This window comes from Heteronotia binoei, chromosome 1, assembly GCF_032191835.1.
Source record: "Heteronotia binoei isolate CCM8104 ecotype False Entrance Well chromosome 1, APGP_CSIRO_Hbin_v1, whole genome shotgun sequence".
NCBI classification, from domain to species: Eukaryota; Metazoa; Chordata; class Lepidosauria; order Squamata; family Gekkonidae; genus Heteronotia; species Heteronotia binoei.
The window spans coordinates 217518920-217544099 of NC_083223.1; positions in this window are offsets into that span (position 1 = coordinate 217518920).

A 25180-nucleotide genomic window follows, 5' to 3' on the forward strand; every position below is an offset into this window, starting at 1 on the left:
AATAACAACCCTGTGGCAAGTTGGAACCATGAGATGGAACAAGTGTTCACTACAAGTATAAGGGGATGAAGCAAAAAACTCCAAAATGTTGGGGGGGGGGGCAGACTCACCTGGCAGGGACTAATAGAAGCTGCCAGTCAAATTCTTCAAGTCCCCCTATCAAAGAGGAACATACGTTATTTAGAGCCAGAACTGCTTAGGACAGTAAGGGAGAAACCCGTTTTCATAATCTTTTCTCCCTACATTGTGTAGTTTTGTAAACTACCCCAGGTAACTGGAAACATGGTCAATATATACACAAATATGCACACACATATGCCTCTTGTGCATAAGAGCAAAGGGGAGTTCTATTGCCCTGGTTTTTGTGCAATGAAAATAGCACATGGTTCCACAATCAAACAAGAATACTTCATGGCTTGATCAATAATATCATCTATTTGCTTCAGTGCTGGTTTCCAAACGTCCCTGCACAGACCCACTATGTAAAGGTCTTGTACCTCCTGGCTTTTATTAACATTTTTAATGAAAACAATCCAACATAGAAAAACAATATGGCAAAACTTGTAAAGCTATTCCTCGTATATCTAATAATCTGAAACTATATTAATCTATCTGTAAAAGGAGACTAGGGAAGATCACATATGGATTTCCTAAGGGAGAGGTCCATCACTCTGGAGCCACCATCAATATATTCCTGTAGCAGATGAGAGTTTCCAGAACTTGAACAAGAACATTCCATGTTAACACTTTTATATTAAAATCTGAGTGATTATTCTCAAACATATGCAAAATGCACAAACTGGGATGGGAAAAAGGGATGGAAAAAGATGGACAAATCTGGGAGAATAGGGATGTGGAACTGGTGTTGTAAATTTCCATAAATTTAATATTAGCACACCTTTCTCATAATCAGTGCATTCACCACTGTCCTTTTTACAGAGGGAAGGCATACACATATAACAGAGATTCATGAAGATCCTGCCCTTAAGCTCTTTTGAGCTCTTTTGAAAGGGGCCATAATTCAGCCGCCCTGAGCCTGCCTTGGCGGGGAGGGCGGGGTATAAATTTAATAAACTAAACTAACTAAACATAATTCAGTGCCAGAGCCCATGCATGGAGATAAGCATCTCCAATGACTTGTTGCAGGAATAGAAAAGAAAGTTACTACCTAAGGTCTTGGAGAGCTGCTGCTAGAAAGTTCAATGGATGTACGGACTAGATGTACATATGGACTTTGATTCAATATTCAAATGCTTCAAGACCTTGATAAGGTGAATATCCATTTTTCTTCATTTTCTCTTTGTCAAGTCACGAATTCACTGTTTAAAAGAAGTGGGAAAATTAGATTTCCAATGCTGCACCAGGTATGTCATTAGTGGAGTTGCCCACTAGACTCTTCCGCTTAGTTCAATATCTACAATTATGATTTTTTTCCCCAGAAGGGGCAAGCTGTTATCAAAGATTGAGATAATTTTATTAACGGGACTACAATTTTTGCATTTCTGCAGATTTGCTTCAATCCTGCGATGTGCAGTCGGAAACATAAAAGGACTTAATGTAATTTAGCTGCTTCATGGCTAGATGAATGCTCAGAACTCTTTCATGCACTTCTACTGCAAAGTCACATTTTTCTGGGAGAAGATGCACAACCTGTTTCTGCAACTGGAGCACATGTTATCTTCCTGTGAGAGAAGTGCATGTTCCCCTTTCGCATGTTAGAGAAAATACAGTTCACTAATTATGTCATTTTCACCACCTTCTTAATTAAGACATAAAATACAAAATTAATTAGAAATTGTGCCCCACCAAGTTAGCCTCCAGTCTCCAGTTAATCACACACTGGTCTGCTTGCTGACTACAGGATTTTGCAATCCCTCATGCAAGAGTCTTAAAGAAAGACCCCACAGTTCAAGAGACCACTCTATTTTCTAGTTCTCTGCTCCTTCCCTTCTGTGATTTTACGAATCATTTTTGTTTGTCTCCTGTTTGGAGAGAAGAGGACAAAACACAGTCAGAATCATAAATGAATTCAGACTCATACTTGGTCCTGAGTGCAGATTGCTGGACCCTTCAGATATGTTTCAGCCAGGAAGTTCTGTCCAGCCTTGCTGCATGCTGCCATCATCTGTGCTTGTAGCAGGCTAATCTAGAGAAAAAAGTTCCTGTTTCTTGTATAATGGATCCCACATTGGACACATGAAGCTGCCTTATACTGAATCGAACCAGTGGTCCATCAAGGTCAATATTGTCTTCTCAAATGGCAGCAGCTCTCCAGGGTTTCAAGTAGAGAGGTTTTTCATATCATCTTGATCCTTTTAACTGGAGATGTTGGAGAGGGAATCTGGGATCTTCTGCATGCCAAACATGTACTTTACCCATGAACCACATCCCCTCCCCAATTAGCCCCACAAATCCTGATCTTGATAGGCTGCATAACCATCATTGAACAGTCTGCTGTGGATTATAAGAACATTCAGCAGGCTGACTTTTCCTGACAGGCATGTGATGACTGAGAACCTCCACCATGCAAAACTAGGATGGGAATGGAGGTGGGTGTCAAGGCACATGAGGAGGCACATCTACTTTGTGTTCCTGAGTCTGAACAAGCATAAGATTACAGGGCAGGGTGACACATCCTCAGCTTTGTGCCCAAGAACCCCTCTCAGCAAGGGTGTGGGGCTGTGTTTACATCACATGTCATGCAACTCAGATTATTGGGTGATGTAGTGCTTTATGTGGTGGCTGGGTTTAAACAAACACCAGGTTTATGTGCTTGGTGTAATAACCATGTCTAAAGGTTTTGTATGAGTCAACACTGGTACTCAGCATTTTTTAAAACCTGAGCTGGCCCAGAGGCACCAGGAAGAAAGAGAACTGAACATGGCCTGCTGGTGTAAGATCTTGGAGCAGAGCCTGTGCACTGAACCTTTTTTGCAGGTAATGTTTTAACACTGAGAAGAGGCACAGACCAGAAGGATGCAAACCAAAAGAATTTTTGTTTATGGCTCATAAACTGGAGTTGCAAGATCTGCTAGGAGAGGGAGAGCCATTTGGCTGGGCAAAATCTGCTGAGAGAGAGACAGAGCTCATTGGACTGGGAGAAAGAACCCAGGAGAGAGCTGTTGAGAAGGTGAAGGTTTTGGGGGTTTTTTGCCTTTCCCGAACTGCTAAATTTCTGGGGAGCATTAACTGAGGTTGCTTTGTGAGAGGACAGAGTTTAAGAGTGAGTGGGTGCTTGTAATTAGGGATGTGCAAAAAAAAAAAAATCGGTATTACACGGATTCAGAAGTATACGGGGAAAAAAAATTCGGAATCCCCGTATACTACTGAATACCATATTCGGAATAGCCGCATATACGGTAGATGCGTGGCTATTTCCGAATATACGGCCCTATTATACCCTATGGCCATTGAAATCAATGGCAAATAGGGTATATTTGAAGCCGCCTGGAGGGGAGGGGGTTTGAGGGAGAGCCCCCAAATTTGCAGGGGACCTGCAGGGGACTCTCCCCTCCAACCCCCCAAGTCCCAAAAAGATTGGGCCAGGGGATCCCATTCCAGGGGCACCCAAAGAGGGTGCCCCTATTCCATCATTATACCCTATGGGCCATTGACATCAATGGCAACATAGGGCATAATTAGAGGCTACTGGGGGGCAGGGGGTTTGAGGCAGACCTGGCTGCAGCAAACCCAGATGCCTGCTCCCCAGCCCTGCCCCAAACAACACGGGGAGAGCTGGCCAACCACAACAAGCCTGCTGGCTCTGGGTCTCTCACCCAGGTGCCAGCTTCCCTGCCACAGAACACACAATCTACAGATGCCAGCTCTCCAGCCCTGCCCCAAACAACATGGGGAGAGCTGGCCCACCACAACAAGCCTGCTGGCTCTGGGTCTCTCACCCAGGTGCCAGCTTCCCTGCCACAGAACACACAATCTACTCTATAAAAACAAGAAAGTGACCCAGCCCACACAGCCCACACACACCCTCGCCAACCCCCACACCAACCAGAGGTAATTTAAAAAAACCAAAAGAAAACCAGCAGAATCACAAAAGGCCAAGCAACTCAAGTGTTTAAAAAGTGGCCTTTCACCAATAAGAAAACTCAGGCCAAATCAGTCAAAAACACCCCCCACCCCTAAAACCAGAACCAGGAAAAGGGGGACAAAAGTGGCCTTTTAAACAATGAAAATTAGGCCAAACAGCACCACCCCCCCAATAACCTGAAGAGAAAAGTAACACAGCAGCAACACAACACAGCAGCAACAAATCAAACACTGAAACAGTAAAAAACCTCAACTTTTAACAATACAGGAACTCCCCCCCCCAAAAAAAAAACCCCCTTCACCCTAACCCCAAGGAATCCAAGCCACCCAAATCAGGAGAAGTAAAAGGACACTGCACTTTTAAAAGTCCTCTCACTAAATTAAGATATGGGCAAATTAGCAACCCCCCCACCCCAGGCCCCCACCCCCAGCAGAACCTAACCCCAACCCCAAATAGGCTACCCACCCAGTACTCACCCACCCAAATCTGGACAAGTAAAGGGACTCTAGTCCTTTTACCAACAAAAACTAAAACAAGAACCCCAAAACTGTCTTACCTTGTCTTCTCTGAGTCCAGGGAAGTCTGGTAAGGCTGAGTGAGAGAGCAGCAGGCAGCAGCTGAAGCCAAGGGCCAGCCAGCAGCAGCACAATCTTTCTCACACCAACCCACATACACCAACACAGCAATGGAGGAGTCCAGCCAGGAAGACTCCTTAAAACGGTTCTCTGGCCCTACAGAGAGCAATTTCAAAAAAATAGCACTGCTCTCTGATTGGCCAGACAACAGTGCTTACTTGGATACCCAAGTAAGCAAAATATCAAAATAACAACAATGTAGCTGATGGCTGGGCCATCAGCTACACAACAGCCCTGCAAAGCATGCATTTGCAATGCATTTTGCAAATGCATGCTTTGGATTGGCTGCTGGGGCTCCTCTTCCCCCTCCCCCCCTCCCTGATCCCAGGGAGGCCATGGGAGAGGTGGGAAGAGGCCACTAAAGGCGGGAAAGTAGGCAAGCAGCTCCACTGAGGCTGCAGAAGCTACTTTCCCGCCTTTTCCATTGACAGCCGTATACTTCCGAATAGCTATTCGGCAGTATATGGCGAGCCGTATTCGGCTGCCGCATAATAGGCGGCAATGGGAATCGGCTACGGCCAATTCCATATACAGCCGAATCAGTGTTGATTCAGCTGTATATACGGTTTGGCCGAACCGAATGCACATCCCTACTTGTAATATGCAGTGGTGTTTTTGTCTGGATCTGTTGTCTGTTTGGGTCTTTTGTCTGGTCTGTTGCTCATTGAACAAGGTCTGTTTGCCTGGGGTTGATTGAAGGTCCCACCCTCTGCTGTTGCTGCTGGAAGACAGGGGCTGTATGCCTCTGAACTTTAAGGTGCTTCCTAGTCAGAGGCATAAGCCTTTGGCATGAGCTAAAGAGCTTTTGGCCTGGAGATCAGGCCTGGAGACCCTTCTCCAGCACCACAGCTTGAAAGCATCTATTCTTCTGACAGGCAATACTAATCACATTTTGTCTGGGTTCTCAGCTGTGGCCTGTCCATCTTGGGTGGCCCTGCATGGCATAGCCCACAGCCTCACTGAACCGTGCAAGCCCTCTCGCCATGTCAAGGAAGCAATCCATGAGAGGGTGCATCTTCCTAGTTAAAACACTAGTTATGAAAGTAGAAAGCCAGCAGGGGAGCGGGAGCCGTCCAGTGTTTTGCAAAGAATGCCGCAAGTATGATTATCTACCCACTGAGCAGGTTCATTCCCTTGACGCTAGAGTTGAAGACCTGGAGAAACTGAGGCAGAGAGAGTCTTGCCAGAACAGTCCACTCCTGTGCTCTTCTGCTGTTGTGGAGAGTGAGAGTCTTGAGGTTGGATGGCATCAGCCTGAGGATGAGGGATGTGATCCCTTAGAAGGGACCCTTTCCTTGGGTGATGGACTAATATTCTTTAACATTGAGGATATCTTGGGGGGGGGGCTGGGGAGGAGGTGGGCACTGATAACCAATTCTATTCTATGGGCCCATAGGATAGAATAGAGAGATTGGGTCACCACTGCAGTACAATGCTAGAGGAGGGTTTTAAACTTTAAATCTCTTCTCTAGGGTCATGCCACAATGGCGGCCCAATCTCTCCATTCTGTCCTATGGGTCCATAAGATAGAATGGACTCAATTCTATCCTTGCCAGTCTGGGGGGGGGGGTCCAATTGTGTGCCCCTGGACTGGCAACGCCCTAGGTGATTGCCTAAGTCACCTAGTGGAAGATTTGGCCCTGGTAAAATTTTATTTCAAAAGTGGGAACTTTACAAAAATGAGGAGAATAGTAAAAAGGAAACTGAATGGGAATATAAGAGAGTAAAATCCCTAGAGGGTGCCTGGAAGCTATTTAAAACCACACTAACTGAAGCCCAAATAGAATGCATTCCACAGGTAATTTAGGAAAGGTACTGCCAAGTCTAAAAAACAGGTCTACGTGTTTAATAACACAAATCAAGGAAGCTATAAAAACTAAAGAGGATTTTTAAAAAGTGGAAGGCCTGCACCAACGAATTGAACAAGAGGAACCACAGATTCTGGCAAAAAAAAAGTAAGTTAATAATTAGGTACACAAAAAAGAGATTTGGAAGAGTGGAAAAGCAACAGGACAAACCATAAACATTTTAAATATATATATTGCTAAAGGAAGATGGAGAGATGGCAGAGAAGCTCAATGGTTTTTTTCCTTCTGTGTTCACTGTGGAATGTTTGGTGCACATACCCATGCCATAGCCCTTGTTTTCAGGAAGGGAGTCTGAAGAACTGAATCAAATTGAGGTAACCGGAGATGAAGTTCTAGACCTACTATGGAAATTAAAAACCAATAAGTCTCCAGGTCCTTATGACACACACACAAGAATTCTTAAGGAATTCAGATGGGGGATAGTTGATCTACTACCCCGCATATGTAATGTATCACTAAATTCAGCCACTGTACCAAAAGACTGGAAAGTAGCAAATTTGACACCAATTTTTAAAAGAGACTCAGATGAGAGCCATGAAATTACAAACTAGTCATTCTTACATCTGTCCCAGGCAAATTAGTAGAAATTGTAAACAAAGATAGAATTGTTAGGCACATAGGGACAAAGCCTTCTTAGGGAAAATCAGCATGGCTTCTGCAAAGGGAAGTCCTGCCTCACCAACCTTTTGGAGTTCTTTGAGAAAGTGAACAGGCAGGTAGGCAATGGTGGCCCGGAAGGCACTATATACCTGGACTTTCAAAAGGCTTTTGACATGGTATCTCAGCAAAGAGTAAATTTAGCAGTCATGGGATAATATTATTTTATGGATTAAAAACTGGTTAAATGACAGGAAGCAAACAGTAGGAATCAATAGACAATTCTCACAATGGAGGGAAGTAAAAAGTGGGTTCCCACAAGGATCAGTCTTGGGAAAGATACTATTTACATAAATGATCTGGAACTAGTGATGAGTAGTGTAGTGGCCAAGTTTGCAGAGGATGATGAAAACCAAGGCTGGCTGTGAAGAGTACAAAGAGGACCTCCACAAACAGGGTGAGTGGGTAACAGTGCGGCAAATGAAGTTCAATGCTGGTAAGGGTAAAGTGATATACGCTGGGACAAACTCCCCCTACCCAGCCCCAACTTCAAGTATAAGCTTATGGGTCTGAACTTGCTAAGACTGAGAGGGGAAAAGATCTTGGAGTTGTAGTGGATAGCCCACTTAAAGTGTCAAACTCTAAATTAGGGATTATTAGGAAAGGGATTAAGAATAAAAACTGATATTGTAATACCCCTATATAGGTCTATGGTATGGCCTCATTTGGAATACTGCGTGCAGTATTCCAAATGAGCTCACCATATCTCAAAAAGGACATTGCAGAGCTCAAAATGGTACAGAGGAATTCTTCAAATTCTTCTAGTGTCACATTATTGAGGACTTCCAAAGTATTTATAGAAGACCAATCACATAAGGACCACTACTGCCAGCTATTAAACATTTATATAGTATCCAAATGCTTAATACTCCATTAAACTTACCACAAATATTTCAATTACAAAAATGAGGTTGTTCTTTTGAAGGTTTGGTTTTCTATAGATATATTGGCAGTGTTCAATAATGTAACAGTGAAAGATACTCTGAAGAAGAATTTGATGCCTTTTTAAATGTGGGAGCATACCTGGGAACCACATAATATTCATTTCTACAAAAAAAGAGATAGTCTCCATCAGGGCTCCCACCCCCCTGGAAAAAAGGTGCCAGAACTCTCAAAACGAAGGAGAAACACATGAGTGCCCCTCATTAACTTTTAAACTTTTTTTTTGAGAATTTTGTTTCCATGAAGAGATTCTGGAACTTCATTCCACCACATTCCCCCTGAAAAAAGCCCTGGTTCCCATAGATTATGGACTGCATCTTTTAGACACTTGAAACACCATAGGGACTGGTTTCCTTTGGTAGTAATATTTCATTGTTATTGAAGAAAAATTTGGACTGTTTACCTTTAAGGAACATTGCAGACTTTATTGGAAATGAGGTTGAAATGAAGTATATGTTGGATGATATTTTATTGTCAGATAAATTGTTATACAGGATATAATGAATATGACTATGTGTGTTAAATTGATAGCTTTTTAACCTACTGGAAATTTGTGGATGTGCTTTAAATCAGAGTCTAATATTTCTACCCTTTGCACATCACTGGTTTGCCTTATATATTTGTTATCTGTTGCATGCGGCTTCAGCATTCAGTATGTATTGCAATCCTCATCTTGTAGATCTTCACAACAACTCTTGAGATGCAGACTATTTTGGTTTCCATTTAATGGACTGGGAATCAAGACTGTAGCCTGGATAATCCTGTGCGATCAGCTGAATGTACAGTCATTTCCTTCTTTGGATGTCAGTTCCAAAGGGTGATCTTGTAGAAGACATTGTGCAGGTTGAAGCAGTAAAATTTCCCCATGAAAACTCCACCTCTAATTGTGACAAAGAGGCACACCCTGCCCATACCCAGAAACAAATGAGTGTTTGATTGCAGGGCAAGATTCTGAAGCTCATGAAAGACAGCATCTAACGTCTAGTCACTTGTGGATTTTATGGCAGTGCTGTCACTTGATGTAGTCTACCAGACCAGTTTTGTAGATCAGTTAAAGTCTGGTGGTTTGGTAGTGATTTGTAGCCCTGCAACGTCAGCCAGGTAAATGCATACTGGCGCAAGTAGGTTCCGTCTTATTTCCCTGGGTAGTCATGTGACCTGTGACTGTTACATCTGGCCACTGCTTGGTTATTTTCCTTCATTCTGTCATGGACTGATGTCTCCTCACCAAGTGAAAAGACTGAAGACTTGGGTGAAGAGGACCACTTTAGAGGGATACACTTAAGATGCCTCCAGGAGCCATCTTGGACATGCTGAAGGAATCCCAGGAGTCTGGGTCAACTCTCTCACCTACAGATACAGGCCTGCCTTCCTCCTCAGACTTGGACTCTGAGCCTCCCACCCGCAAGTTCAAAGTAGGATCTCAGATCTCTCTCTAAATTACCTCTCTAGATCCACAAGAGCTGTTGTGCTGTAACTTCTGAATCTTGGTGTTGAATGGGACACATCTGGAGCATCAAAGAAGCCTTGTGCTCTGCAGGGCTAACAGGAAACTGCATCTGAACTATTTAACCAATTTGGTCAGAGTGTCAGAATGGAGGGGGAAAAGTTCTCTTGCACCATCCCTAGGATCTCTACTCGTATGAAAGAAGCAAGGCACAATGTTGTATAAAATTATTTCTACTCCAGCTCTCCCAGAGTATATAAAAAATTATTTCTCACCAAATGCCTCCAGTTCTGGTTGGACATCCCCAAATACCATTCATGGTAGAAGAGAAGAGAAGAGAAGAGAAGAGAAGAGAAGAGAAGAGAAGAGAAGAGAAGAGAAGACTGAATTTAAGCTTCACCCTTTACTTGGAATCACAGAGCGGCTTACAGTCTCCTTTCCTTCCTTTGTGAGGTAGGTGGAGCTGAGAGAAAGGTTCTGAGAGAACTGTGACTGGCTCAAGTGGGATTTGTGCTTCCTTGATATGTAGGTGATCAGGTTCAGAGGAGAACAGTTGTACAGGAATTCTGACAGGTGTAGCTTGGAAAGCAAGAATGGGAAAAGATACATGAAGAATTGTTTTGCCTTGGTTCTGGAGGCATCGTTGTTCAGGAGGCATGGCAGTACTCAGTGCTCAGTGGTCCATTCTTAACATCAGAACTAATTAGATCTAATTAACATTAGCACTTCAAGTATTGTTGAGTGACCAGTAGTAGGCACTACTTGCAACACTGGGGCTATTTGTAATGCATCACTTTCATGAGTTATTGAGCTTCTCATGACTTGGCCTTCAAATAATTGCAGTATTTGAGAAAAGTGTTTTGATAAGACTGAGGAAAAAAGTTGCAGCAACCCTAGGGCATCTCCGCACAGCAGACAAAATAGTTGCAGGTACACACCTCTGGAATTTCCCCACAATCATGGACTGGGGGAAAAATGGCACCACCAAGAAGTCATATTTTAAAAATTTGAAGCTGTGCAAGAATCTGTGCTATGCCATGTAAAAGCCAAGCCCACCACTGAACTCAGTAACCCTTTCTGACAAGAAAAATATGATAGAAAGAGGGGAAGCTAACTCAGCCTTGGTTAGATGAACATGACCCAACAGGACTAGAAGCTTATTAGGAGGTTGTTGTCTGTCCTACGGAAAACCAAGCATGCAAATGTGTGTGACAATCCTGTCCGACTCCAATCGCTTTAAATTTTTCAATAGGTGTTGACAGCTAAATTGAACTACTGGCAGGCACTTCTAGCAGACTAGGGAGAGAACTGTAACTCCTCTTGGGTTTTCAAAACATTTATTAAAGATAATAATTACAAATGCTACATAGTTTGGAAATGACTTTCATTTGTCAGAAGAACTAACAGTGGCAGAAGTGGGAGCCAAGACAAAAGCCCAAACATTTCTGGCAGATTTATCTTGACAAATCTGTACTTTAAAAGACAATGTATATTAGAAACATATTAATGGATGCTGGTACTTTGGCTGCCAGATAACTACAAGACGTGCAAACTAGAGAAGGCAGCCCCTCTTGATGGGCCAGCTTTGGCTGGTGAGGAAGCTGACTTGTACAAAGGATTCTGCATACCCTGAAATGTTACATAGCAAGATGATGGAGCATTCTGTGTAATCCCCAAAAAGGCTTTTTTTGCTAACTGAAGTTGAATTGAGAAATGATAGTTAAGGCACTTCTATGACAAAATGATTCTAAATCAATTTGTCATGACCAGAGCTGCTGAGAACCACCATAGGCCCCTGGACAAAGATTCCACCTGGCCCTCCAATATGACCCTGATCCAAACCAAATATAATGACAAAACAAATTGCTTGGCTTGCTGTTGCTACAAATCTATAATAACAAAGGAATCAGCCATCTTTTATTTATTTACTTAGTTTATTTATATTTTGTCTTTCTTCCTAATGAGAATCGGAAGGAGTTTGCATCATTCTCCTCTCCTCCATTTTATCCTCACAGCAACCCTGTCCGGTAGTTTAGGCTGAGAGTGTGTGACTAGCCCAAGTGGAAATGAAGAGAACTGGAACATGCTGAACCAGTTTATCTTCACAGTCTGCATGTAGTAAGAGAACTTTTAAGCATCCTATTATGTGTCTCTAACGCTCAGAAGCCTAATGTACCATGGAAGGTTGCACTCTCAACCAGACTTACCTCACAGGGTTGGGTGAGGATAAAATGGAGGACAAGAGAACTGTCAAGCATGGTAAAATTCCATTGATAATTGATTGTTTTAGGGTCCTCCATTACACTGGTCTGTGGAGTATCTTGGAGGACCAAGGTCTGTTAGCTCTGTTATTCTTTCCCCTCCCCCTTCTTGCTTTATTGCTTGCAAAGTAGAAGTAGAGAGAAACGAAACTAACTTGAGAAGAAGTAATCAGCACCTTCCCATACATTCCTGTTAGGGAGTGCGACACATCTGGGGAAAGCAAGAACAGAGTCCTGATAACGCCATGAGAATGTAGACATTTATGATAGTTTATGTGTGAGAGCTATCCCTTGCCCCCACCTTTTGGAATCCTTTTGAAGTAAGCCTTAAAAATATTGTATCAATGTATTTGTAGCATCACTCTCAAGAATCTGTTACACTGAAAGTATCGGTCTATCAATAAACGTAGTTTTGTATCAAGCTCAACTCGTCATTGAAACCGCATGCTTGACAGAGAACAATGCACCTTTGGATTCCCTTTGGGGAGAAAGATGGGATATGGTATTTGTTATAAATCTAATTTTTAATTATATTAAAAAGATTACATAATTTGTCATATAGAAAAGTAGGGCTATTGGATCTTCCAGCAACGTCACAAAGGGCTATTAAATCTTCGGACTTCACAATAATAATGATAATAATTCTATGCCTGAACTGGGAGTTCTAACTTCTATCCTACATAGCAGTTCCATCCTTTTACTACTTCATTAGACCATGGGGAAATATTAACTCCCCACCCCTTATGTTCATAATATTAACAAAGGTTTGCTACTGTACTGCTATTAAATATACTCTGTTGCCAAGCAGGATAGGGATGACAAAGTTGTTAGATCAAGAACTGAAAATAATGGGGGGGGGGGTGGAGAGGAAGAGAAATGACTGAGAAAAGAAGGAGAGAAGTTGAGGCAAAAAGAGGAAAACTTTGTTTTAACTTGCTGCAACACCCTGACTATCGCTTTGCAAGATCTGACTGAGCCAGGTGTAAGGAAAGGAAGAGAAAAAGGCTAGGCTATAATGGAAAGCTGCAGGTTGGCAATTACAGTAACAGCCATCAGTGTGCTGTCTTGTCTTGCTCCAGTGTTGGCCTGGTCCATGGGCTTAGCATGATTTGTTGTTTCAAGTTTGTTTCAGTCCTGCAGAAAGGCAAGTCTAGCTGCTTTGAAAGTGCCAACATTCAGTTGGATTAAGCATGATTAAGCATGGCTTCCAGGGCCTTCCAGCTGACTTGAGACCCCCAAATTTTGTCCTCCCAGTCCCCCTGCCAGTAGTCCTGGTCACAGCTTCTCCCACAGAATCTTTAGACTAGGCATGTTCTAATAAAATGTCCCACCACAGAGCAATTCATATGAATGCTTCAAACAGGCACATATGCTTATAGATGTCCCTCATCCAGCTACAGGCATTATGCACAGAAGCTGGCTTTTGTAGGGGAAATTCATGCAAACACAAGTGTTGCATAGACAACAATATAGCTTGCAAATGTGGATCTGGACTCTCACAGGGATACAGCTGAGGAGAAATAATAAATTCCAGAGGGATAGCGGACTGGCAGGGAAGGCTACCCTTCCAGTCATATCAATCACCCTGGGCAGATTTGTAAAGAAGGGTTTCAGTATATCAAAGGTGGGCTTACCATTGCCCTTGTATAAAGAAAGTGTGTATCTGCATTTGGAATTCCATGAACAGTTCTGGTTGCTTTTAAAAAATGTATTTTAAAGATTGATGAGGGTACAGAAAAGGGGGGTATTGGGGAATAAGAATAATTATGTAAAACTATTTGCATTAGTCAATGGCATCTTATTATATATATTACATTACACCGAGGTGTAACATGCTTCATTCAAAATTCCTTTTACAGTTTTAGCATGACAATGTAGATTGCATCAATATCAAGGGAGTATGAGAAACCATTAAGTAAAAATAAAAATACTTTATATTTATTCCAACTATCCACCATATATGTACAGGCTTATTATAAGTTAAGACTAATAATATAACATCTCCAATATAAATATTAATAAAAAGAGTAATTTCCAAACCTACAATTTGACCTTGATACATTGTTAATCATACTTTGCTTTATAAATCCAATTAATACAAAGTATATTGAGAAAATAGCAAACTTTTAGAAAGAAAAATTAAATAATTACTAAGAAATAAGCCCCCCCACATTTCCTCAGTCATCAAACACCGCCATATGGTTCAGACCTTATATAGGCATTTAGTCCTATATCTTCATAACTTAAGTGAACCGCTCTGGTTGCTGTGTCTCAAAAAAGACATTGCAAAACTGGAAAAGGTGCAGAATAGGACAAACCAGATGATTAAGGAGTTGGAGTATCTTTTTCTATGAGGAAAGGCTAAAAAGTTTAGGACTTTTCAGTTTAGAAAAAAAGACTGCTAAGGGGGGGACATGGGAGAGGCTTATAAATTATGCATGAAGTGAAGATACTAGGACTCAGGGGCACCCAATAAAGTTGATGAACAGGACAGAGAAAAGATAATACTTCTTTATTCTACAAACAGGACCGGATCTACATGGTTTTTGAGGGGGGGGGGCAAAATTAAAAAATGGCGCCCCCTTATGGGCCATTCTATCTTATTGTCCCATAGAATACAATGGACTCCATACCCAATTTGGCGCCCCCCTCCATTGGCGCCCAGGGCAAGCACCCTCCTCTGCCTGCCCCCCCCCCCCAGATCCGGCCCTGTCTACAAATAAATTGGAGGTAGTGATGGCCATCAGCTTAGATAGCTATAAAGGGTGTTGGATTCATTGCAGAGAGGCTCCTTCAACTGCAGCTATCCATGCTGAATAAAGGGAACCAGGACTTTTTTTGATAGAAAAAGCCCAGCAAGAACTAATTTCCATATTAGGCCACACCCCAAGCCAGCTGGAACTGTTCTCCTGTGCATTCCTGCTAAAAAAAAGCCCTGAAGGGAACCTTCATATTCACAGTCAGTAAGCCCCTGAAACCCAGTGCTAGGAGGCAACCTCAGGACAATAACTTATTTTACAATGTACTTGACAATGCACAATGTCCTATAATGGAACATATGTGGATTGTCTCCACCCCCGCCCTCACTCTATAATGGGAAAAGTGTGGATTGTTTCTTATTTTTCAATGTTTCTTATTTTTCAATTTACAGCCTAATAGAAGAAATGGGAGCGATGGTAAGGGATAGTGGAGAGGACCACAGATCTGGAAGAGGTCCTCTTCTGGTTCCTTCTGTTTGTTCTGCTCTTTTATTCTCAGTTGGCCTTTGATTTCTTTCCCTTTTGCCTTGTCTATTCAGTGACTGACAATGGTGCTCACTATTTATTTGCATAGTCTTATTCAGCTTGTAACTGGAGACTGTCTGTGAATATATATTTGCGATGTATCTAGCGTCAAAAAAATCTGATCTTATCTAAAGTCATTAACTGTGACTGAAATCCATTCCAGGCAGACCAGTGAGTCAAAGTGTTATGGTGGAATCAGACAATACCCGCCAATCTGACTCTCATTGGGTTTTGCAACAATGGAAATCCAGTGGAAAAAATTGTCTTAAAGGGTTTGCCGTATGATGGAGTCCATGAATGCTTGCAGAAGCCATGTTCATTACCTACTGAGCTTTCTTTCAGTGCAATTTAGTGGTACTGAACTCCTACCCCCTAGTGACTGCAAAAGTCATCAAACCATAGGAGCATACTACATGTCTGTGTTAATGTGGTAATCTTTGGGACAAGGCTTAAGTGGTTCAGATTTGCGTTTCTCAGGCAATCTTAGTTTCCTATATTGTGCATGCAATAAAACACTCATCACAAGCTTTAGCTTAATTCATCTGACGCTAAATTCATCTGACTATAGTGTTATGCTGTTTTATTGGTTTTACTGTTTAAATTATTAACTATTGTATTTGTTTATTTGTATCATGGTTCACCATGTCTTGTTAGCCGCCCTGAGCCTGCCCAGGTGGGGAGGGCGGGGTATAAATAAAAGTTTATTATTTATAAAGCTTGCAGAACTATGGCTATACCAGAACTGATGGCTTCCCATACCATTCAAATAGCTCACATTATCCCAGTCTTCCAGTTTGGCTGATATTTCCACAGGCCTGGAGAAGGATCACTTCTCATTTTAATTTCATATCACAATAATATCAAGAACAGGACTCCCTAGGTTTACACAGAAATAATTGACGCTATTTACATTTTGCATTCTAATGGATTCATAACAAGCTCTCTGAAGATTTGCCCTGAAATTGTTTTCCCTCCAAAGTCTCACAACACAGCGGTAGTATAATGACATTTTAATGGGGTCCCCATAGACTCTCAGAGAAATTGTCAGGAGAAAATTGTGGTGATGTTAATTGAATTGGGAGCTAATGTTGTTGATCTAAAATGGGAACGATAATCACTCTGCATGAAAGAGGAATGGGGAAAAAAGTGGGGACTGATTTTACACACATTGATATGACAGGTTAATCAAAGCCATGTGCCTTCGAGTCCTGAAATTCTTCTTCAGTGTAGAAATCTACAGAATTTTGCATTGGCATGGCAGCTACATTCAGCATCCTGGGAATCTGAACTTTCTTTCACAAAATAACACCAGTCTCTAGCCCTTAAGGCTTTTGAGTGTGTAGTCAGTTGTATGAATGACTGTGGTTATGTTATGTGACGTGCTTTAAACACTTGCTATCTATGATTTCTGTGTCTGCTGTGCAACTGCTAAAGGCCCAGCACCCATAACAGTGGTGTCCCCTAACTAAAAAAACTTTTACAGAGAGTTTTTTAAGCCTGAGTACTTTGCTGTCATGAACTCGTTCCTTCTTACAACAGTCCTATAAGGTATATAATCAGTTAGGGTTTCCAACTGGATTTATGCATTTATAATTTTTTTATTTTTAAAGTGAAAAACCAGTAAAATATAGACAAAAGAGTTAACAATTTAACAGTATAACAATAAAGAAGGTATTTATTTAAATACCTAAGATTAAATCAAACAAGGAAACATTAAATAGCTTACCAAGCACAGCTGGATTGAAGAAAAAATTTCTGTCCCTTTAAAAGAGAAAACAGGCAGCTGAATAAAGGTAAATAATATCACCAGGCAAATAATACCCCATTAAGCCTGCATTAAAGGAATAGGACATTAATTTCTCCAGGACTGTTGGCAGTGCTATCAGTGTGCCCAAATTACAATAAAAAATCTAAGGAGATCTCCTCAGAAGTGTGTCCCATTTTGTTCATTGGTGCTTACTCCCAGGAAAGTGTTCTCAGGATTGCCATCCAAGTGACTTTTCCCAGGGCTGTAGTTTGACACAAGGGTAGTTTGACATGAGTGCATTTAGGAAAGGAATTCAATGACTATTGATGGTGTGCCAGAGTCTGCTTAGCTAAATATATTCAGAAGGGATCAGAGAAAAGTAGAAGGGTTACAAAGTGCTACATATTTAATCTTGTTTAGAGTAGAAAACGAATGCTTGGAAAAGGCATGCGTTAAGGAAGGAGTCATTGACCTTCCTTAGCCTATCTTGAGCAGAGCCCTTAGCGAGAAGGAAGTGCAGAGATCAATGAAGTAAACAAACAGTCAGTCAGTGCCTGATAAGCCATTTTTCTTACACAAGCCCCAGAATTATTGATCTGTCCTGGAATTCATGCAGTTCTAGTTTTTCGATGACTCTATGGCTGCACAATGGGGGCTTGATAACTCTGGGGATTAGTAAGGAGATATAATATAAAGGACTTTAAACATCTTAGTTGGCAGAATGGAGATGCAAGGGCTCCTGAGTAGCTGGGCTTCCAAGTTACTGAGCACACCCAGTATGCCCATATATGCCATCCCATTTCTTCAGACTAATTTCCCTGAAGCTCAAGATGGTCTACAACTGCCTTATACCAAGTCATTGGTGTATAATTGGTCCATTCAGCTGACTACTATCTACTCTGATTAGCAGCTGCTCCCTAGGGTCATAAGCAGAGAAAAGTCTTTCCCAGCATGATGCCACCTGGAGATGGCAGGGATTGAACCTGGACCCTGCAGCATACCAAGTTTGAGCTCTATTGCTCAGCCGCAGTCCTATCCATTGCCCATCCAGAAACAGATCAGCCTATTTTGCTTTAACAAGGTTCCTGCAGTCACACGCCTTCACACCATGGTTGACCATATACTCCACAGAGCACTTGATGTATGAGGGCCCCTTTGAATCATGCTTCTGATTCAGCCCTAATATTACCAAATTCAGCAATCCTAAGGATGTCCTGCAACTCTGTTTGCAGATGCATGCTGAATTACATGCAATCCTAGCTATCTTTCTCACCAAGGGAAACAAATTTTATGTTCTCTCCTTTCCTTCCAGGAAGGAAAAGGTGGCATTCATATCCTCTGCAGAGTTCTGGGATACAGAACTTTAATATTGTCCAGGTAACTATTCAGCTGGTAGTAAGGATGCTCATACACCAACTGGTTCAGGTCCAATGAATTGTTCAGCCAGGGATTATAAATAAAAACTATATTTCTAAAATTGTTGTTGGGAATTATTGCTACAGCACAGGGATCCCCAGTGTGCTACCCATGGACACTATGGCACCTGAAGAAGACCGTAGATTTATACCCCACCCTTCTTTCTGAATAAATATATTCAGAAGGGATCAGAGAAAAGTAGCAGGGTTACAAAGTGCTACATATTTAATCTTGTTTAGAGTAGAAAATGAATGCTTCAGAGTGGTTTACAATCTCCTGCAGATGCCTTTCATGGCTCCCACCAAGTGTTTTTAGAATGTGTGTGTGTGGGGGGGGGATGAAGTGGGCCTTTTGCCGAGTGGGTCTTCTGACTGGCCATAGCCATAGGAGAGCTGATTGGCTGTGCAGATTTTTAAAAAGATGTTTTGCTATTGTCAGATCTCAGAAAGTAAGCAGGGCCAACTCTGGCAAGAAGTTGGATGGGAGACCTCCTTGGAATACCAAGGCTGGGAGGCAGAGGCAGTAGTGTCAAGCCACTTCTCTGAATGCCCTCAATGTAGGGGTTGCCAGAAGTCACCATGACTTCCAGGCATGTGCACACACACACACACACAAACCCCCCCCCCCCAATAAAAAGATGTTTTGCCAGCAGCTGCTACAAAGCACAAGTCTCTTCATTGTATTGCTGAAGGTAAACTGTGTGTGTATATTCAGCAAAAGATTTTAAAACAATATGTTCATTTGTAAAGGCATCCTGTTAAACAGAACTTCTGCCAAAGATGTTAAAGAGTTTCTGTTTGAATTATGTATAACATCATTTCCTGACATTTTGTGGTTGGGTCTAGCTCCTGAGGCAACCTTTTAATGGTTGGGCCTACCAGTTTGTATCAGAATTCTAAGGGTGCTTGCAGGCTCAAGAATGTTTGGGGGATTCTTGCCACAGGGCAACACGCACACAAAGCAGCCTTATGCTTTGTCGGACCATTGGTCTATCCAGATTCAGAAGTTCTCCAGGGTCTCCAGTCAAAGCCTTTCATCTTATTTGCTATCTGATCTTTTAACTAGAAATGTCAGGGACAATGTGTGGATGCAATCTGTGGCTTGATACAATCCACATTCCCCAAAATCTCCACTCTGTTAACCAAAAGTCTAGGTTGGATGCTTTAAAGTTTTACGATCCCCCCTCCTTAGTTGCACTTCTGTTCCTGATATATGCAGTACAGTAAAGCTACCTGCTTTAAGGTGATTTCACTGAAGCGTGCCTTATTTCTCACTTCTAGATGATTCAGCAATCCTAAGAATCTTTTCCTGGGGCTAAGCCCTATCAAATAACATGGGAGTTAATTCTGAGTAGGATTGTTTCCTAGGAATGCCTTTCTCTTCCCTCTGAATCAAGGGTGTCAAACTCATTTGTTATGAGGGCTGGATCTGACATAAATGAGACCTTGTCGAGAGGGGCCATGTCGGGTCAGGCCATGTCTGTACCTATTTAAGATTAGGTAACAAAGATATAAACTTTTTAAAGGACACAGACAAACACGACTAAATATTTTTTTTAAAAAAAAACCCTTAAAACATATGTCCCAAAAAACCCTTTAAAATTATTATTATTATTATTATTATTATTATTATTATTATTATTATTATTATTATTATTATTATTATTATTATTATTATTATTATTATTATTATTATGCTTAAAATATGTGTCCCAAAAAACCTAGACCTGGTGTTGCAAGCTGTGGCAGGCTGGCTCAGGCTAAGTAAGTTGAAGTTGAACCCAGTGAAGACAGAGGTCCTTTGCCTGAGTCGTGGTGGTCTTGGTAGGGAAATCCCCCTACCAGCATTTGACGGTGTGCCATTGCAAATGGTGCGCAAGGTCAAGAGTTTGGGGGTGCTGCTGGAGCCTGCCCTGACAATGGAGGCCCAGATAGCAGCCACTGCTAAATCTGCTTTTTTTCATCTTAGGCGGGTGAAGCAGTTGGTCCCTTTCCTGGAATGCGGCGACCTAGCAACAGTGATCCATGTGAAGGTCACTTCGAGGTTGGACTACTGTAATGCCCTCTACATGGGGCTGCCCCTGTGCCGAATCCGGAAACTGCAGCTAGTGCAGAATGCAGTGGCCAGGCTGTTATTGGGGCTTCCTAGATGGGAGCACATACAGTTGGAGCTGTGGGTACTGCACTGGTTGCCAATTGTGTACCGGATTCAATACAAGGTGCTGGTACCTTTAAAGCCCTATATGGCCAAGGACCTGCCTACCTTAGGGACTGTCTCTCCCCATATATTCCCCAGAGGGTACTGCAATCTGGTTCTCAAAATCTATTGACAATCCCCGGGCCAAAGGAGGCCAAACTGAAAGTTACTAGAGAAAGGACCTTCTCGATCTCAGCCCCCCACTGGTGGAACCAATTGCCAGAAGAGGTGCGGGCCTTGCGGAGCCTTGCTCAGTTCCACAGGGCCTGCAAGACTGCTCTTTTTCAGCTAGCCTTTACTTAATGATCTTACAGCATACTGTTGAATGAATACCGTTGCCACGGAAAGACTGTATGATGTATAACACCAAGTTTTTAATATTAATCTAATCCTAGAATGCTTTTATTTACAATGATGATTAATTTTATAAATGGTTGAGTTATAATATGTATGTACTTATAATATGTATTATTTTAATTGTTGAAGTGCCTGTGTTGTGAGCCGCCCTGAGCCTGCTTCGGCGGGGAGGGCAGGATACAAATTAAATATTATTATTATTAAAACATAGCACTTGTTGGTAAATGTACTTTATTTGTATTTCTCCCATGGGATCCAGGAAACTGGACAAAGGAAGCTCTGGCTCTTTCCTTCCTTCCTCAGGGGACCAGGAGGGGGAGGAACCTCAACTGATGGAGAAAATCGAGATTTTGCTCTGTAGCTCCTGTGTGATTGAGCAAGCCTTACAAAGTAAGTTGAGATGCAGAAGGAACCAAGAGAGAGGGAGAAGGAAGCAGATGACAGCCATTTGCTCGGGGGCCTGATAGAAGCCCTTCGGAGGTCTGATTCGGCCCCTGGGCTGCATGTTTGACACCCCTGCTCTGAATATTAAAAACCAATATTTCTATCCTATTTTTTTTTCCAGTACAGGACTCAAGAGGCTTAAAAAATTTAAAATCCTAAAACTGCAGATCAGTCATAAAGGTGGTAAGTAAAGCCTATCCACAGGTAAGAGCCCACACAGATTCCTACCTAACTAAAACTACTAAATACAGCTCCCTCCCAAGACTGGTGATAGAAACAGTCATCAAGACACAGCCAACTTAAGGCAATTTTGTAGGGCTTCAAGACAAGAGACAAACAAAGGAGGTTTGCTGCTGGTTACCGCTGCAACCTTGGAGTTCTTTGGTGGTCCCCCATCCAAGTACTAACCAGTATCGACCTTGCTTAGTTTCCAAGATCTAATGAGATTGGGTTAGACTTGGCCATCCACAACCTTCTTAGACTAGACCAAGGGTGGCCAAACTTGCTTAAAGTGAGAGTCACATAGAATAAATATCAGATGTTTGAAAGCCGCAAACCATGAATGTCAGATGTTTGGGAGCTGCAAGGCAGGCAGGCAGGAAGGAAGGAAGGCAGCGTTAACTTTAAATGCATTTTCCAAGTTGGCTTGACTTGGATAAGTGATTTAAAGTTAGAAATGCCTTCTCAAGCTGGCTGATGGGGTGGTGGGGACATCAAGATTCACACAATATTTGTGAAAGAGCCACATGTGGCTCCTGAGCCACAATTTGGCCATCCCTGGACTAGACAATGACAAAAGAACTCACCTACTACCAAAGGTCCTTTTAAATAAAATCACTTTACAAAACTTTTGATACCCAACCAGTGAGGGACTATGTCTGATTTTCTCTGCTCAGCTGCTCCAGAAGACTGGTGCTGCAGCCCAAAACACCAGAGTTTGGGCTCAAGGAGATGAGATAGACTAAAAAGAAAAGAGTTAAGCAAGCTCTGCAGAGACCTAAGTGGCCATGCAAGTTCATATTTGTAGAGAAGGTGAGCTGCAAAATTTCCAGGTGGGTCAGATCCTCCTCAGCCAATTGCAAGTGTTTGAAGCCCTTATATGCCTTAAGCAGTTTGCCATGTTCACAGATAGAATAGATTGAATCCAGTGATAATTTTCCACCAATAGAAGGAGGGAGTTACTTTTAGTGATTCCCCCCCACAATTACTATTGTGGGCCCCCAATTCTACCTCCATGGTATTCCTTAGGGTTCGCTGCCCCTAAGAACTGCATTTCCAGGAACTCAGTGGGCTGCAGTGGGAGGTGGGAGGCAGGAAAGCCCCATACTTCTGAGGGAAATGATTCCATTCATGGAAAATTAGAGTTGGATCCAACCCAATAGCTAAAAGGTGGCAGTGGTAATGGTACAAGCAACATCTGTATTCCAAAAAACAAGCTCCTCTCTTCTAAATATAAACTGTAGCATCACTCATTAAAAGGCTGGGCTTTTAGAGTTTTGGGGGCACACTCACAGGCTCCACCCTTGTCACTGCCCTCTTTCCAGCTGCCTTAAATTCTCTGAATAATTTTTCAGTCTATTTGGTGGAAATTTAAAACAAATAAGAACAGAATGTCATCAGGATGCTGAAATACAGTCTCAGTACTAAATCCTGTGCTTCTAGCTGATGAATCACAGAGAGCTCTGTCATGTTCTAAGAGAGAAGCTTCTTGAAAGCTTATACCAATGGACCTGGTGACATGTAGCTTGTATCTATTTAAACTAATTCGTATTAAATTTGAACACATGAAGCTGCCTCATAGTGAACCAGGCCATCAGTCTCTCAGGGTCACTATTGTCTACACTGACTGGCGGAGGCTCCAGGCTCTTAGGTTGAGGTCTTTCACATCACCCTCTACTTGATCCTTTTAAACTGGAGATGCTCTACTGCTGAACCACAGCCCCCCCCCTCTGAGAGTTACTGCCAGAGAGACTGTGTGTGGTGCAGTGGTTAGTGTATACAACTAGGACTGGGGAATCCTGTATTAAAAAACCACCACCACCATCTCCAAACTATGAAACACAGTGGACTCGGGTTGATCACCTTTTCTAAGCAGAACCTACCTTCCCAGGTTATTGTAAGGATTAAATGAAGCTGGGGAAAACAATGTACACCATTCTGGGCTGCTTGGAGAAAAGGCATGGGGGAAAATATTAGACAAATAGATTGTGTTTTCCTTTTAGAGTTAGAAACAAGATAACTTAGGTTACAATTCTCTGCACATTTACCGACAGTATGATCTAGTTCTTACAATGGGCCAAGTTAAAAGTATTTGGACTGTACTAGTCGAGAATACTGACTGTTCCTTTATACAAAAAAAGATATCCCTGTGTATGGAACTGATATGTCAAGGAGAAGGGTGGGTTGTGTCTAGCCTTCTTTTTCACATGCTTGCTTGCTGCAGATCAGAACATTTTTTCATGTAACTGTGTTCTATCATGTCACCCTTCTTCTTGACAAGCTAGATTTCTACATGCAGGGATTTTTGAAATGGAGGATTCAGTTGTGTGAACCCTCATCAATAGTTTGAGGTAGCATAGCCAAGACCCAGGTTTACAACAACCTTTGTTATTGACAAGAGACAAGTTTTATCTCCTATTGAACTCAGTGGAGCTTACTTCTGAGGAAACATTCATAGAAACATAGAAACACAGTGCCTGACTGCAATCCTGTGCAAGTTACTCAATGGTTAAAAGGTAGAACTCAGTGGGATTTACAAAGTAAATTAGTGTAAAATCAAATTCCAAGCCTACAGCACTATGACCCTGTCTGTCTGCCTTGCCTTATGTTTCCTGAAGCAACTCTAAGATAAACATGGTCTGACTGAATGATAGTACAGTGGGGACCAACAACCAAATAAGCTGCTTGTTCTGGAGAGTTATTAATTGATAATGAACTGCACTCCATTTGTGGGACCTGTCCCAAGTCGCGTTGCAATCAATGAGAGGCCTTCTATTGACTTCCTATGGAATTGGATCAGATCCTATAGCTGTGGAAGCCACTGAAAAGGTCACTTCATTTAATTCCTGGCCTCGTTTTATTGCCATTGTCGCTAAAAGGAAAAGAAATGATTTTTAATCAATGTCCCATGTTCTCTCCTCTCACATGTGGAGCGCTCAAGAGGCGTTTCATAGAAAAGAAGGCTGAAGTAAGCCCTGCCCTTGTTGATTTCCTTGACAGGGTTGCCAGCCAAGCAGAGAGATAAAAATACTGTCCAGCCAGGTTTTGGGCCCCTTGCCCAATTGCTAGAATTTCTGGTATAAAAAACAGAATTGAAGGCTGGTTGCTGGAATTTTTTTGTGCAAAGCCAGAGTTGTACAAAATTTAGCAGCAGCAGCAGGTATCCAAGGGTTTCTGTCTCCAGCTTGGGAAATTCCTGGAGATTTGGGGTTGGAGCCTGGGGAGGGTGGGGGTTGGAGAGAGGAGGGACTTCTTCAGGGTTCAATGCTATGGAGTTCATCCTCCAGAACTGCCATTCACTCTAGGGCCGTCTGGAGGTTGGTAACTCTACTTAGACTATACATTGCAGAATTTACAAAGAATGAACTTAGCTATGGAAGCAGTCACTGTTATATTAGCTGGAGACCTCTGACAAACACTTCCTGTTATTCCATGAGGAAGTCCATTGAGGAAGTCCATGAGGAAGTCCATTGATGAACACGGGTTATTGAGGAAGACTCAGCATGGGTTCTGAAAGGGAAGATCTTGCCTCACTAACCTGTTGCATTTCTTTGAGGGGGTGAACAAACATGTGGACAAAGGAGACCCGATAGATGTTGTTTACCTTGACTTCCAGAAAGCTTTTGATAAGGTTCCTCATCAAAGGCTCCTTAGAAAGCTTG